At 39.2% G+C, this 13,034-nt stretch overlaps 1 protein-coding gene across 1 annotated transcript in view; it reads right to left on the reverse strand.

Moving 5' to 3' along the window:
• HS3ST5 (heparan sulfate-glucosamine 3-sulfotransferase 5) overlaps positions 1-13,034 on the reverse strand; it is a 212,907-nt gene that overhangs the window by 93,505 nt on the left and 106,368 nt on the right. The gene's annotated exons all lie outside the window — the stretch shown is intronic.

Here is a 13,034-nt window from a genome sequence, read left to right on the forward strand (position 1 = left end):
TTCTGGTTTTGGATGATATAAGGACTAGTGTTCAATGCTTCCAATCACTGGAAGATCTCTCATCACCTTTGGTTGAATGATTACTAATACCAGTGTAATGAAGTGATCACATTATTAAATGGACTTCCAGCCAATCATCATTCAAAGATTTAAAGACGAATAAAATCAAAGGCTAATGGATGGTTTCTGTTTACATCACAAAGAAAGAAATCTGTTTCAGCCCTGAACTGTCTTTGATACGACACCTAACACTTATAACACCTGTACAGAGACCTATATTTTATCCTCTGGAAGTTCCTACTCCATGGCCAAATGTGAGCACTTATCCTTATCTACAAGGCAGTTCTCAAGTAAATACATCTATAGTACAAGAGCAGAACAATGGGAACTGGAAGTGGCAGTTCTAGAAAATCCACAGATCATTTTCAACACATCCTAACCCCTACTGAGGAAAAAGCAAAGCCTTGGCTTTGGGTAGGACTGGTCGCTAATATTAGTTCTGACACTTACTTGCTAGTTGATCTGCACTGTGTTTCTGATTCCTGACCTGTAAAATGTGACAAGTTGATATCTATGTCAAAATGGTGTTGCTAAAATTAAATGAGCAATCTTTGTGTAGATCCTATTACAGTGCCTAACAGGTTGTGTTACAGTGCCTAAATGTTGGTGCCTGCCTGGCTCACTGCTCTGTTGTTGGGACCTGAATGGCGATGGCTTCTGGTGACTCTAGAGATTTGTCTCTTCAAACATGCTCTACTGATGCTCATGCAAATCACTTTCCCCAGCATACCTCTTCTTCACCTCAGATCCTCTGCTGTCTGTTGGTTTATGTCCTTGTCCTCTCACTTCTTGGCATCCCTCATTACGTGCTCCAAGAAGCTCAGCTTCAAACCTGTTCTCGTATCCTTTATACCAACTAGGTTCTGGTATTCTGCTATGTTCCTTCAAGTTTTGGACTGACAGTTTGGCTTTGCACTTCTAGTTGGTCCTGACAGCATATTCCAGTCCTTGTTCATGTGTAGCTCAAAGGCTGCCTTGCTAAAACAAAGCAAAACACCTCACTCTGACTTTTCACCAACTTTTCAGGAGTGGGACTTTTTTATTACAGAATATTCTTTCTCAAAAATGGTTTTGTGTGCTGAAAGTTTTAGCTCAAATGTTATTTGTAATGGTTTCAGCAGCAAACCTGGTGTATCTAGAGTCTGGTTTAAGGCAGAGCTGAGATGAATGACGGTGTAGCATTTGCAAAGGGAGATTCCCCAAATCAGAGGAGATGAATGATGAGAATGATCCCATGGGACACAGAGACTGTTTGATTAGAAAGAGGGAGTCTGCAGGCTGGCACTGTCAGCATCCCATCTGGTCGCTAGTTCTAGTCCTGGCTGCTCCTCTCTCAATCCAGCTCTCTGCTATGGCCTGGGAAAGCAGTAGAAGACGGCCCAAGTGCTTGGGCCCCTGCACCCACGTGGGGGACCTGGCTCCTGACTTTGGATCGGTTAAGCTCTGGCCATTTGGTCCCTTTGGGGAGTGAACCAGCAGATGGAAGACCTCTCTCTCTCTACCTCTCTGTAATTCTATTTTTAAAATAAATAAATAAATAAATAAATAAATAAATAAGGGAATCTGGAAAGAGTGGCCAGGGTGGTTTATATGGAAGAGAAACAAGAGATGCCAAAAGAGTAGAGGTCAGTGGGAGGGGCCAAGTATGTGGATCAGACACCAAAGCAAGCCAAGAAAGCAGATACAGAAGTGAGTGTTCAGCCTGTAGCTGTCTGGGGAATTGCAGTGAGAGGATGTGCTCATGTAGGTGCAGCCCAGGAAGGAACTTAGCTGTTTCACTGAGCAGGATCCAGGTTGTTTGCCACGAAGCCACATCCCTCTGCTCTGGGATGACTGTGTCTGACAACACTGGTTCCTGTCATAGCTGAATTCCAAGAATTTGTGGGAAGTGATCTAAATTGTTTCCTTTATGATCATGCTTTAACCTACACAGTTACTCATGAACACTGGTATTCACAGAGATCTAGATGTCATACAGCCTGTGTCCTCATGACCATTAATATTAAAAACACCAATGATCTCATCAAGCTCCAATTGCTCACAGTGTACAAGGACTGCTGTTCAGGGTTTGACTTCTTAAAGTTTTCCAGGACAGGGGATTCTCATAAGTAAATGTACAGGGACTCAGCCATTCTTTCTCTAATTAATTACCTCATAAGAAATTGTATTAGTGCCCTTTACAGAGAAAAGAACCTGGAGAAAGCTGTAGCATTTAGATCTTAAAATGGAGGACAGAAGGGGAAAGTCACAGTTCATTTTCATTCATGAGAGGTTTTGTGAAGAAGAGGGTTCCCAGGTTATTTGGATGTGGTGCATTCTACAGTGTGAAATATTTTTAAAAAGGTTCGGAGAAGAAATTAACAGCTGAATATAGAAGATACATTCATTAATTGAAATAACAATATGAAGGAAAGCACTATTGCTTATACTCATATTTATTTATTCATTGTAACCATGGAGGAAAAAATCTAGAAGGGACAGTCAGGGTGTCTTCTGGATTCACACTGGGAAACTTGTGTGTATTGGCTATTTTTAAAGCTTAGACAATTTTGCTTGCTCCTGAGGGTGGGAGCTCTAATATAACCAGGAAGACAAACATGTTTAACATCCTTTCATCTTGTATTTTTACTGTTTGTTTAAAGCAGGAAATAAAACCAGAAATCCACAAATTTTCTTGCTCTGTAACTTTTAAATGACCATTTTCTAAGTCATCCAAAAGGAGGATTTTGATAAAATGAAGCACCTAAAATTTTTGATGTTAAGGTGGAAGACCCACACATGCTTTAAAAATTAAGCAGGCCAAATCAGGGATTTTTGGTATTGTTTATCTTGGACAGCATGACTGGACTCACAGAATAGCTATCTGAAACCGTGCAATAAAAATCTTTTCTGAAATGGGGTTCTACTGTATTGGCTTTAAGATCAAATGTCAGTGTTCTTTGATCTTCGTTGTTCAGATGTTTTCATTACGTGGAACAGAATTCAGCAGGTGTTTGATTGTTTATCCAGTAAAGGGGAAGGTGAGCCGGGATTAAATTGTTATGACGTAGCTTTGTTTTAGGCCCACTGACTCTCAATGAATTTGGAATAATTGTGTTGCTGCAATAGCAATCTTGCTAAGTACAATAGGACACTGAAAAGCTTGGCTCAGAAACTAATGGACTGCAGCTACCATCTGTGGGATTGAAACTAAATGCCTCTAAAAGAAATACTCATAAATGTAACTAGCCATCACGTTGATTAGCTTTCTGAGGGACAGGATTTTAGTTGCCAAAATGAACCAGTGCAACCTTTCTCTGGAAGCAAGTAGTAGATGAACAACCATTTGCTTCTAAATAAGCATTTGCTGAATAAATTCTAATCCATTCAAAGCCCCTTTGAAAGAAGACTCTTATGATCAAATTTTGTGAAATGTAGAAAATTATAACAATATTTCACAAGCTGTAAATTAAAACAGAAAAACATAAATTCTTGTGCCAGTGTTTATAAGGTCATCCCCCCCGCCCCACACTACAACAAGATCATCTATACTCTCATATCATATTCTCTGTGGCTGGTTTAATCATATCCTAGTGATTTCAAATTTATACTTCTTAACTTATTCAAAATAAAGATTGCAATTTCAATTCTTAGTATTAGCATGTAATGTTCTATTTTAAAAGAGAAAGAATCAATCCTTAAAACTGCATACTTGGGGCCAGTGCTGTGGCGTAGCAGGCACTGGTTCGAGTCCTAGTAGCTCCAGTTTCCATCTATCTCTCTGCTATGGCCTGGAAAAGCAGTGGGAGACAGCACGGCAGAAGTCCTTGGGCCTCTGCACCCTGGTGGGAGACTCAAAGGACTCCTGGCTCCTGGATTTGCATGGGTGCAGCTCCCACCTTTGCAGCCATCTGGGGAGTGAACCAGCGGATGGAGGAACTCTCTCTCTCTCTCTCTCTCTGTGTCTCTCTCTACCTCTCTGTACCTCTGCCTTTCAAATAAATAAAGAAAAAAACCCTTCACATTTGTATTCTCTCAGTGTAAATATCCATGCAATGCACAATCACTCTATTACTAAACCTACAGTTTTAACTTTAGTCTTGTATGCAGAATTTCAAGCTTTTGAGGAAATCATTTTTCACTAAAATCCAGTTGGAGGTGAAATTTTACGGAGTTTGAAGCACATAGGCAGCTTTGCAGATTTACTGCTTTCTTCTCAGAATTTCATCTTGCAGCCCAGAGAAATTTGGAAGTTCATGTGGATTTTGCCGAGAGTTTGTTGAGTTACAGGGGGATGTACTCAATGAGTTTTCTGCCTCCACACATTTTCCTTGACTGTCACCTAACTCGTGGTGCAGGTGCAACCCTAAGGGGTCTGCTCTTTGATCAGTCAGTCACTGTCTCATTGAGGAACTCAGCGTCACATGGGCTTTGCTGTTAGTGGTTAGGCCTGTGCTTTTGGTTGTGATTGCAAATCTGCCTTGTCTGATCTGCTGGTTCCCAGTTTTGCTAAGTGAATCTGCCTGGAGACCTACAGATCATTTCCACACTCTTAGCTTGCTTATGTTAGTCCTGGTCTCCCCAGTCCCCTCATACCTCTTGACTCTACAAGGAGTTTCATTCTTGCCTCTGATTCCCTAGCTAGTGGCTTGAGTCCTATACATCTGCTCAAATATTCCCAATTGTTATATTTAACTTGTGCTTCAAATGCCAATGTTAGAGATGATAAAGTCACTGCTACCTTTTGGGTATAGGCTCCATCTCCTGGTTTGGACTTCCTCAAACATCCACCTGTATGCTCCATGCTGGTGGGGGAACTGCAGGTCCTGGCTCCAAGTATGTCCTTCTTCAGTACAACTGGTTGAATAATGTTTAGTAATCCCAGATAAATAACCCTAATTTAGAATATTTACATGTTCCACTGGAATTCCAATACATTTCCCAATTTTCCAAATGTTGTCTGCTTCAACATTTCCTTTGATACACTCTTCCTTCCTGCCCACCTTGAAAACTCTGTGCCCCTTGGTGGCCAGATTTGCTTGATGCTCACCCTGATTCTCATTTTCTCAACTGAACAGACTTGTGTCACTGTACATTGGTAGAGATATCAAGTTTCTTTCTTGTGCTACTATACTCTGTCTTATTTTATTCTAGAAACTCTTCAGGGCTCAACCAGGTAAGAAAGAAGTAGCAATGTGGTAAAACTATAATACGAGTACAGAATGTAAGTCATTTTCACCTCTGTTCCCCCTATTTCAAGTTTCTGGAGCCATCTTTTCTCCTCCCCCTTTTCTTCAGTTAGATCAAGCACTCATGCAGTATCAGCCACAATCACTTTATTAACAGTTACTCTGTCAGTATTCACAGAAATCCTATGGACTGGGCAAGACCAGAACAATTTTTCAGACAAGGAAGCTAAAATACAGAAGGTCAAGATTATTTTGTGTTTAGCTCTTTGCTGTTCAGATCCTTTGCAACAGGTAACAATAAACTGGAATAACTTACTTAGATGGTTCAAAGGGGCTGAGTACACACAGGGTCAGGAAAGGGTTCAGTAGGGAGAGGGGAGGATGACAGCAAGTTTTCGTTCCTGGATCAAGCAAATGAGCAGAAGCAAAGGAAAATATACATGCTGGGGTCTGGCTCTTGAACCAAGGTCTATTAATGAATGCTAGGTGTCTTGAAGGTTACAGATATGAGATTGAAGTCTGGGATGGTTCACCTCATGGCCACCTTTTGCAATGTGCAGTGTGTCTAGAGAAACCTGTAATCAATTGTTTCTGCCTGTCCTTGGATGGTAGGGGGAGAGGAAGGTCCAATCCTGCTCATCTTGTTTTTAGGCCAAATCATCCAATTGACACTACTTGAACTAAGAGGGAACTCGAAGGAGGAGCAGTTGAAAAACGTGGATTGCATATAATAAAGCAACACTAACAGTCAATGCTATTTGATTAGAATGTTGATTAAAGTTCTTGAGAGGATGTACAAGGCCCTACAAATGCTGACCACCTTCACCCCCTCATTATTACATTTGTTTTTTTCTCTTATTCTCCCTTGTCCTTGCCCACCCCATTTGTCCTCCTTGGTCGAGTAAAGGACAGGGCGGGTAGGCGCACACAAACATGAAGCTGCGGCAGGCACTGCGTCACGCTTTCTCTTTCTGAGAGCCAATGGACCCAGATGTAGGCAGGGTATGCTCCCTTTGACCTCTATCCAGTGAAAAGTTTTTCCGACTGCCACACATAAGACCACAACTCATGTCCTCCCATTCTTGTGGCACTTTCCACTTGACTTTGCCTTATTTTCCCCATTGCCCTTGTTACTTACTATATTTGCTTACTGTCTGCCTCAACCACCTAGAATGAAGCATCAGCTCCAGGTGGCACACTTGTGTTTTGTTCACTGCAGCTGATGGAGTACACAGAGAAATCTTCATGAGTAGGAGGTGCTTGAGAATATTTGTGGATCAAACTTATGCTAATTATTTTGTAGAACAATATCTCCAATGCTTAACACTAAAACGTGTTTAACTCTATTTATTATATACCACATTTTATTGTGTACTAAATTTTGTTGATGGCTACTTTATCTTGTGACTTAATAAAATGTCCCCTTCTTCATCCTCTGCCGCAATTCTAAGTGGCCTGCAGAGACATAAATAATAGGATATAAATAAAAATGAAGGAGAAAGAAGGACAAAGAATAGGATAGTGAAATAATGTCTGTGGTAGAATTAGAAGACAAAAATATGTCTTCTGTTACTCAAACTAGCAGACTATATTCAAACTATGGAAAACAGAAAAAAATACAAGTATGTTACTCTGTAGTTCAGTAGGCCACTGTGGAAAAACCTGGGTTTGGATATGCTTAGGCAAGTTAATTTTCAAACTCTGACTTTCTCTTTCTATGAAATGGATGTAATTAGAGGATTGGCATCATGTGATGGAGAGTACATGAGAACAGAGTATATGTGAGTCCTCAGCTTGATGCCTGCTGTGTGTGCTCCATCCCAAGGAGAGGGACACTCATGTAGGAGGTGGGGAAAGGATGAGGGGTGGTGTAGAGCTCTGCCCCACGAAACAACCAGCTCCTTAGCTTTACCCTTGAAGTACTAAAACTATTGTGTGAAGACGCAGAGTCCATGAAAGGGCCCTTTATATCATATACTTAAGCGGCCTTAAATGTTTTTAAAAGGGAAATTACCAAAACACTATCTTTTTAAAGCTCTGTTAAGCACAAGTGTCACATACTAAACTGGACTTGTGCTTGGTGGGAAATGTGATAATCAACACTTCCTCCATTGACAGACTGAAGTGAAGGCAGTGTTTTCACACAGAGTTCCTACAAGCCTCTAAACTAGCTTGCTGGACTTTCACTCTGGTGCACCAACAGGAACTACCAGTGGAAATGAATGGGCTAGTCTGAGTGGACGATACTGTAAATAACAACCACAGGAAAAATCCTGAGCAAAATTCATTTTTAACTGTGGGAACAGAATAGGGACTGGAATTGTGCTACTATTTGTGATTTATAACATGTCCGCTCTTCACTCACAATAATGAATCATCAACTCTTCCTCCAACGAGTCTTCTCCCCGAGTTCGACTCTGCATATGTGTCCATACAAGGTGCAGGAACTTGCCTTTTATTTGGTCTTCTTCTATGCTATGCTTCCACATCATTGTAAAAAAAAATCTACAAAAAGGAGTTTCTTCAAAGAGAGCCTCCTTTTCCTATCCTCTTCCTGTTTCTTCAGAATTCTTAGCTGAATATCATTTCTGAAAACTGGATTAGGGCACAAAATTCATGCTCTTCTTAAAGAACATTTTATGATTCAAAGGTAAATGTCAGAGCAGTGATGGAAAATCTATTTTGATCAAAAGTGGTATATATCCTGTAATAGTGCCTTGTTTAAAAATACATACTTAACAGATAAGGAAGGCTTTAGCTAGCTTAACAATATGCTTGTGTAATATGCTATTTAATCACATTTAGTTGGAATTCCATCAACTCTTAGTTATGTTTCCATTTATTATTTGTGCCCTGGTTTGCTCAAAGTAAGCCTGTTCTTAGCATTTTTCCACTACTCTCCGTGATGAATCTGGTAGTTACACTTCTCAATATCCTACTTATTTCAGATCTTGGTAGTATCTAGGAACTAACCACTCATTGCCTTCTTTTAGAAATATTTCACTCCATTGGGAATCACGATAAGCACACCATTCACATTTTCTAACCACTTCTGTATCCTTCTGGGTCCTTTGAGGTCCTCTCCCTCCACCTATATCTCAAACACGGATTTTTCCTCAGGGCTCTATTGGAGCCTCCTCTTTTCTCATTCTCTCATTCTAAGCTGTGTTTAATGACGCCCACTACTCTGTTATTTACATCTTCATTTAAGACTTCTCTCCTGAACTCAGAGCTAGTTGTTCAACACCTACAGGTTGTTTTTTTTTTTTTTTTGCATTTGATAATAACAGATATTTAAGTCTTAACCCTCCAAGTGGAAGGCATCATCTTCCATGTCTGACCTTCTCTTCCTTCTGCATCCTTTCCTTCAGTGACTTCCACGAGTATGCAGACCATTGTCCAAGCTAGGATGGTGAGTGCCATCTAGGATCCTCAACCGTACTATGAGGGTACTTCAAAAAGTTTGTGGGAAAAATGAAATTAAAAATAAGTTTATCTTATTTATAAAAAATTGAAATCTATTATTTCATAATATGTATTTTCCAAGAACTTTTTGAAGATCCCTCATACTTACTATACATTCTATTCACCCTATTCCCACTTCTGAGACCTGAATCTCCACCACTGTTACCTTCTACTTGGTTTATTGCCCTAGCCTCCTAACTGCCCTTCCTGCCTCCTGTCTTGTTCTGTTTCAATTCATCCTTTACTCTGTACTAACAATGCCTAAATAGTATACAAATATGATTAAGATACTCAAATTTAAAATCACCCAATGGCTTCTCAGAGAATAGAATGCTGGTTTCCAGGAACTGGGAGTGGAGGTCTGGGCCTGGGGAGACATTGTTCAACAGGCACCAAGTTTTAGTGAAACTGAAAGAATATGTACATCAGGGTGACTATAGTAATAAGGTACTGCATGAGTACTTGGAGTTTGCTGAGAGAGTAGACCTTTAAACAGTCTCACAACAAAAATAGGTACCTTAGATGATAAATAACACCAATTAACTTTATTTAACCATTTCACAATGCACAAATCATATTGTACACCATAAATATATATAAGTTTTACTTGTCACCTATACCACAGTAAAAAATAAAAACAAAAACTGGCACCATTCAATGACTTCAAATTACCTGAGGACAAGTCTGAAGTCCAGTCTATAAGGCTTTAATGGACCAGTCGACCAGTCCCTTGCTTGCCTTTTCAGCATTACCTCTTTCATTCTGATATATTTTCTTTTCTTTTCCCCATACCTATTTCTTAGCTTCAGGCTTTCTGAAAATCTTCCAGTCTTCTAATGCAGTTTCTTTTGCTTGGTGCATTCTTGCCCCTTTACCTTCCTTACCCCCTCCTTTGCCTGGTATACTCTGATGCAGCCATTAGCTGACAGTGGAGCCCATACATATTTCTTAGCTTCAGGCTTTCTGAAAATCTTCCAGTCTTCTAATGCAGTTTCTTTTGCTTGGTGCATTCTTGCCCCTGTACCTCCTTACCCCCTCCTCTGCCTGGTGTACTCTGACGCAGCCATCAGCTGACAGTGGAGCTGCTATTCCTGTAGAAAGCTTTCCTAAAGTGAAGTGCCTCTCCCAGGCAATATCATAGTGTCTGGACCCTGCCCTCATGCCTGGTTTCTTTGCATTATAACTGCCAGTGGATTTGTAAGTAAGTCTTGATGATATTTTGTGCCCAGGGATAGAGTCTGAACTGCTTATGGTAGAATCCCTGTATCTTGCATAGTGCATGGTACTCAGTAAATATGTGTGTAAAAATAAATTAAATAGGCCAGCTCCGCGGCTCACTTGACTAATCCTCCGCCTGCGGCGCCGGCACCCCAGGTTCTAGTTCCAGTTGGAGCGCTGAATTCTGTCCCGGTTGCTCCTCTTCCAGTCCAGCTTTCTGCTGTAGCCTGGGAAGGCAGTGGAGGATGACCCAAGTGCTTGGACCCTGCACCTGCATGGGAGACCAGGAGAAGCTCCTGGCTCCTGGCTTTGGATTGGCGCAGCACGCCGGCTGTAGCGCCCATTTGGGGGGTGAACCAACAGAAAAGGAAGACCTTTCTCTGTGTCTCTCTCTTTCACTGTCTAATTCTGCCTGTCAAAAAAAAAATTAAGTAAAAAATAAAAGTCACTCAAGTTCTGGTTGGCTTATGTCTATCTATCCATAAATTATGAACAATGGAATCTACTATCTTCATACAGAGGCTAGAAGAGTATCTGTTTTAACTTGAAAAACAGCAATAACACCATTCAATGTTTAATGAGTATTTGTCACATGCAGAGTTTATTTATTCTTGTTAACATGTGTGAAGTGCTTCACATGTGGTGTGTCATTATGTTCTGAAATTGATCTGGGTGTGAGGCAGGAAATGATATTTTCTTCGCATAACAGATGAAGAAAATAAGGTTGAGGGAGATGAAAAATTTGGCCAGATTCAACTGGCAGCGCCAGGATTCTATGCAAACCACAAACTATCAAAACCCATGCAACAAAATGTGTAAGTCTCTTAAAAATATATATTTAGGGATGAATGTACACAATCCCTGTTCTACTCTCATGAAAATCACTAGAAATGTTGAAAAGAGGGCATTTTGCATTTAGTTAGTTATTTGGCAAAAAAATATTCTGTGTAACCTGGAAGCACATGACTGGGCAAACAAGATAACTATCCAGATCCCTTGCATCAGATAGTGCAATTTCATTATTTAGCATAAAACGTGAAGGTTCATTAACAGTCAAATCAAGATGCAAATGCAAACACAGAAATATAATAGAAAACAAACAGCATATTCTCATTATCTGACTTTTGTTAAAGTCTATGCCAGTGCTCTCTGCTGTATACAAGACTGCACTACAGATTTCTACGCCTGAGAGAAGCCTAGAAATTATTCATCATGTTATAATTATAAGAGAGTACTAGGCTCCTGAACTCCTGAAAAATGGTTGGCCATATCTATAAATGCTGAACCTATATCCTATGACCCAATCATTCCACTCCAAATAAGCCCACAGAAATGCTTTCATATTTCACCAAAGGACATATATGACAATGTTCATAGTAGCATTTGTTGCAATAACCCCAAACTGGAATCAACACAGTGATCATCAACAATAGAGTATGTACATAAAACATGATGTGTTTAAATAATGGAATATACCACACAGCAATGAGAACAAAGTACAACCTACAACTGTGTGGACGAATCTCAAAAACATTGCTTTGATCAAAAGAAGTCATGGTTTAATTTCTTTAAAGTTCAAAAACTAGCCTAACTATTTTATGATGTTATAAATCAGGAGAGTCGTGACTAGGGTTGGTGAGGTGACAACTGCAATGGAACACAGATATATTTGCTGGAATGCTGGTGACTTCTGTTCCCTGGCTCAGGTGTGGATTATATAGGTGTGTTCACTCTGAAAATCCAGTGAACTATACAATTACAATGGATGCATTGTTCTGCATGTATGCTTATATTTCAACAAAAATCTTACCCAACCCTCAAAAAAAAAAAAAAAACTTTGGCGTTCACATTATCAGTGTAACATATTATCAAGAAACTTTCTACTGAAGTGGGAAATATTTATGGAATATATTAGATCTTAATTCTGCTAAACCAAGCATTTGCTCCAGTCATATCAACAAAAACAAATACCTTAGTATTGAAAATGTTTGCTCAAGAAGCAAATGTGTTTGGTGAGAAAACAAAAAACTGTATTTTCTTTGGCAGGCTCTTATTGGACAGGAGAGTGAAAACACAAAGCATCCAAACTGTTAAGAGTTTTGCTTACAAGCTCAATTTACATAAGGTTCAAAATTTTATAGTTTTTGTAGTTTTGTTAAAATGGTAGAGATAGAAATAACTGTAACAGAAGTAAAACAACTGAATAGGTTAAATGTCACTGTGGCTATGACCCAACTTCACACAGTTCTACAATGCCTGGCACATAGCAGGCAGTCAAGACACTTTTGGCCTAGGAATGAATACTGTTTATTAGGTGCTCTGTAGAACCCTTCTAAATCAGTCTGTGTCACAGAGAAATACAATCATTATTTTTCAATACTTGGCTAAGTAGGAAAACCCATATACTTTCTTACTATCATAGTAGATATTTAATGACAATAATGACTCTGAAAAATATGTCAAAGTGCCAGGTAATATTATTTTATAAAATATTTGTAAATTATTGAACATATCCCAGCAGCTGAGGAAGCAACAAATCATTTAGGGTGATGAAATTTCATTAAAGACAAACTTCAAAGTCCTTAAGACTTAGAAAAATGAATTTTTAAAAATTCCCCTCCTCCCACTATATTTAGAGAAAATATTGAGACAGAAGTAGTATTCTCCCTGGAACTAACTATATAATAAACTGGTGTCAAAAAATCTTAAAAATATTAGCTTTGAGGGAAAAACACTCACAATTTATATTTTCTACTTTTAAGTAATATATTCTTATTATGACTCTAAAATCTCTCTCAACCACCATTAACATTTTAAAAGAAAGTTCTCTGGTTCTTACCAACAGAAATAAATAATACCTGACAACAGCATTAGTGAGCATAAACATAAAATTACCTGTTATTAAAAACTGAGCACATTTTTCTCAAAGAAATATATTACTCAGCTGTAAAATAGTATGTTTGCCATTCACACTAATGTCTCAACATTATGGTTCAATCTCCTAAAAAGCTGACATGGAAAATAATGGCGTAATAAACTAATTCATCATAATGTGCAAAAGAAACTGCTGGAATAAATTGTAATAACCTTTCAAAAACTAGCAGCTTTTAAAAGTATTAATTT

This window comes from Lepus europaeus, chromosome 3 (genome assembly GCF_033115175.1).
Source record: "Lepus europaeus isolate LE1 chromosome 3, mLepTim1.pri, whole genome shotgun sequence".
In the NCBI taxonomy this organism is placed as follows: domain Eukaryota; kingdom Metazoa; phylum Chordata; class Mammalia; order Lagomorpha; family Leporidae; genus Lepus; species Lepus europaeus.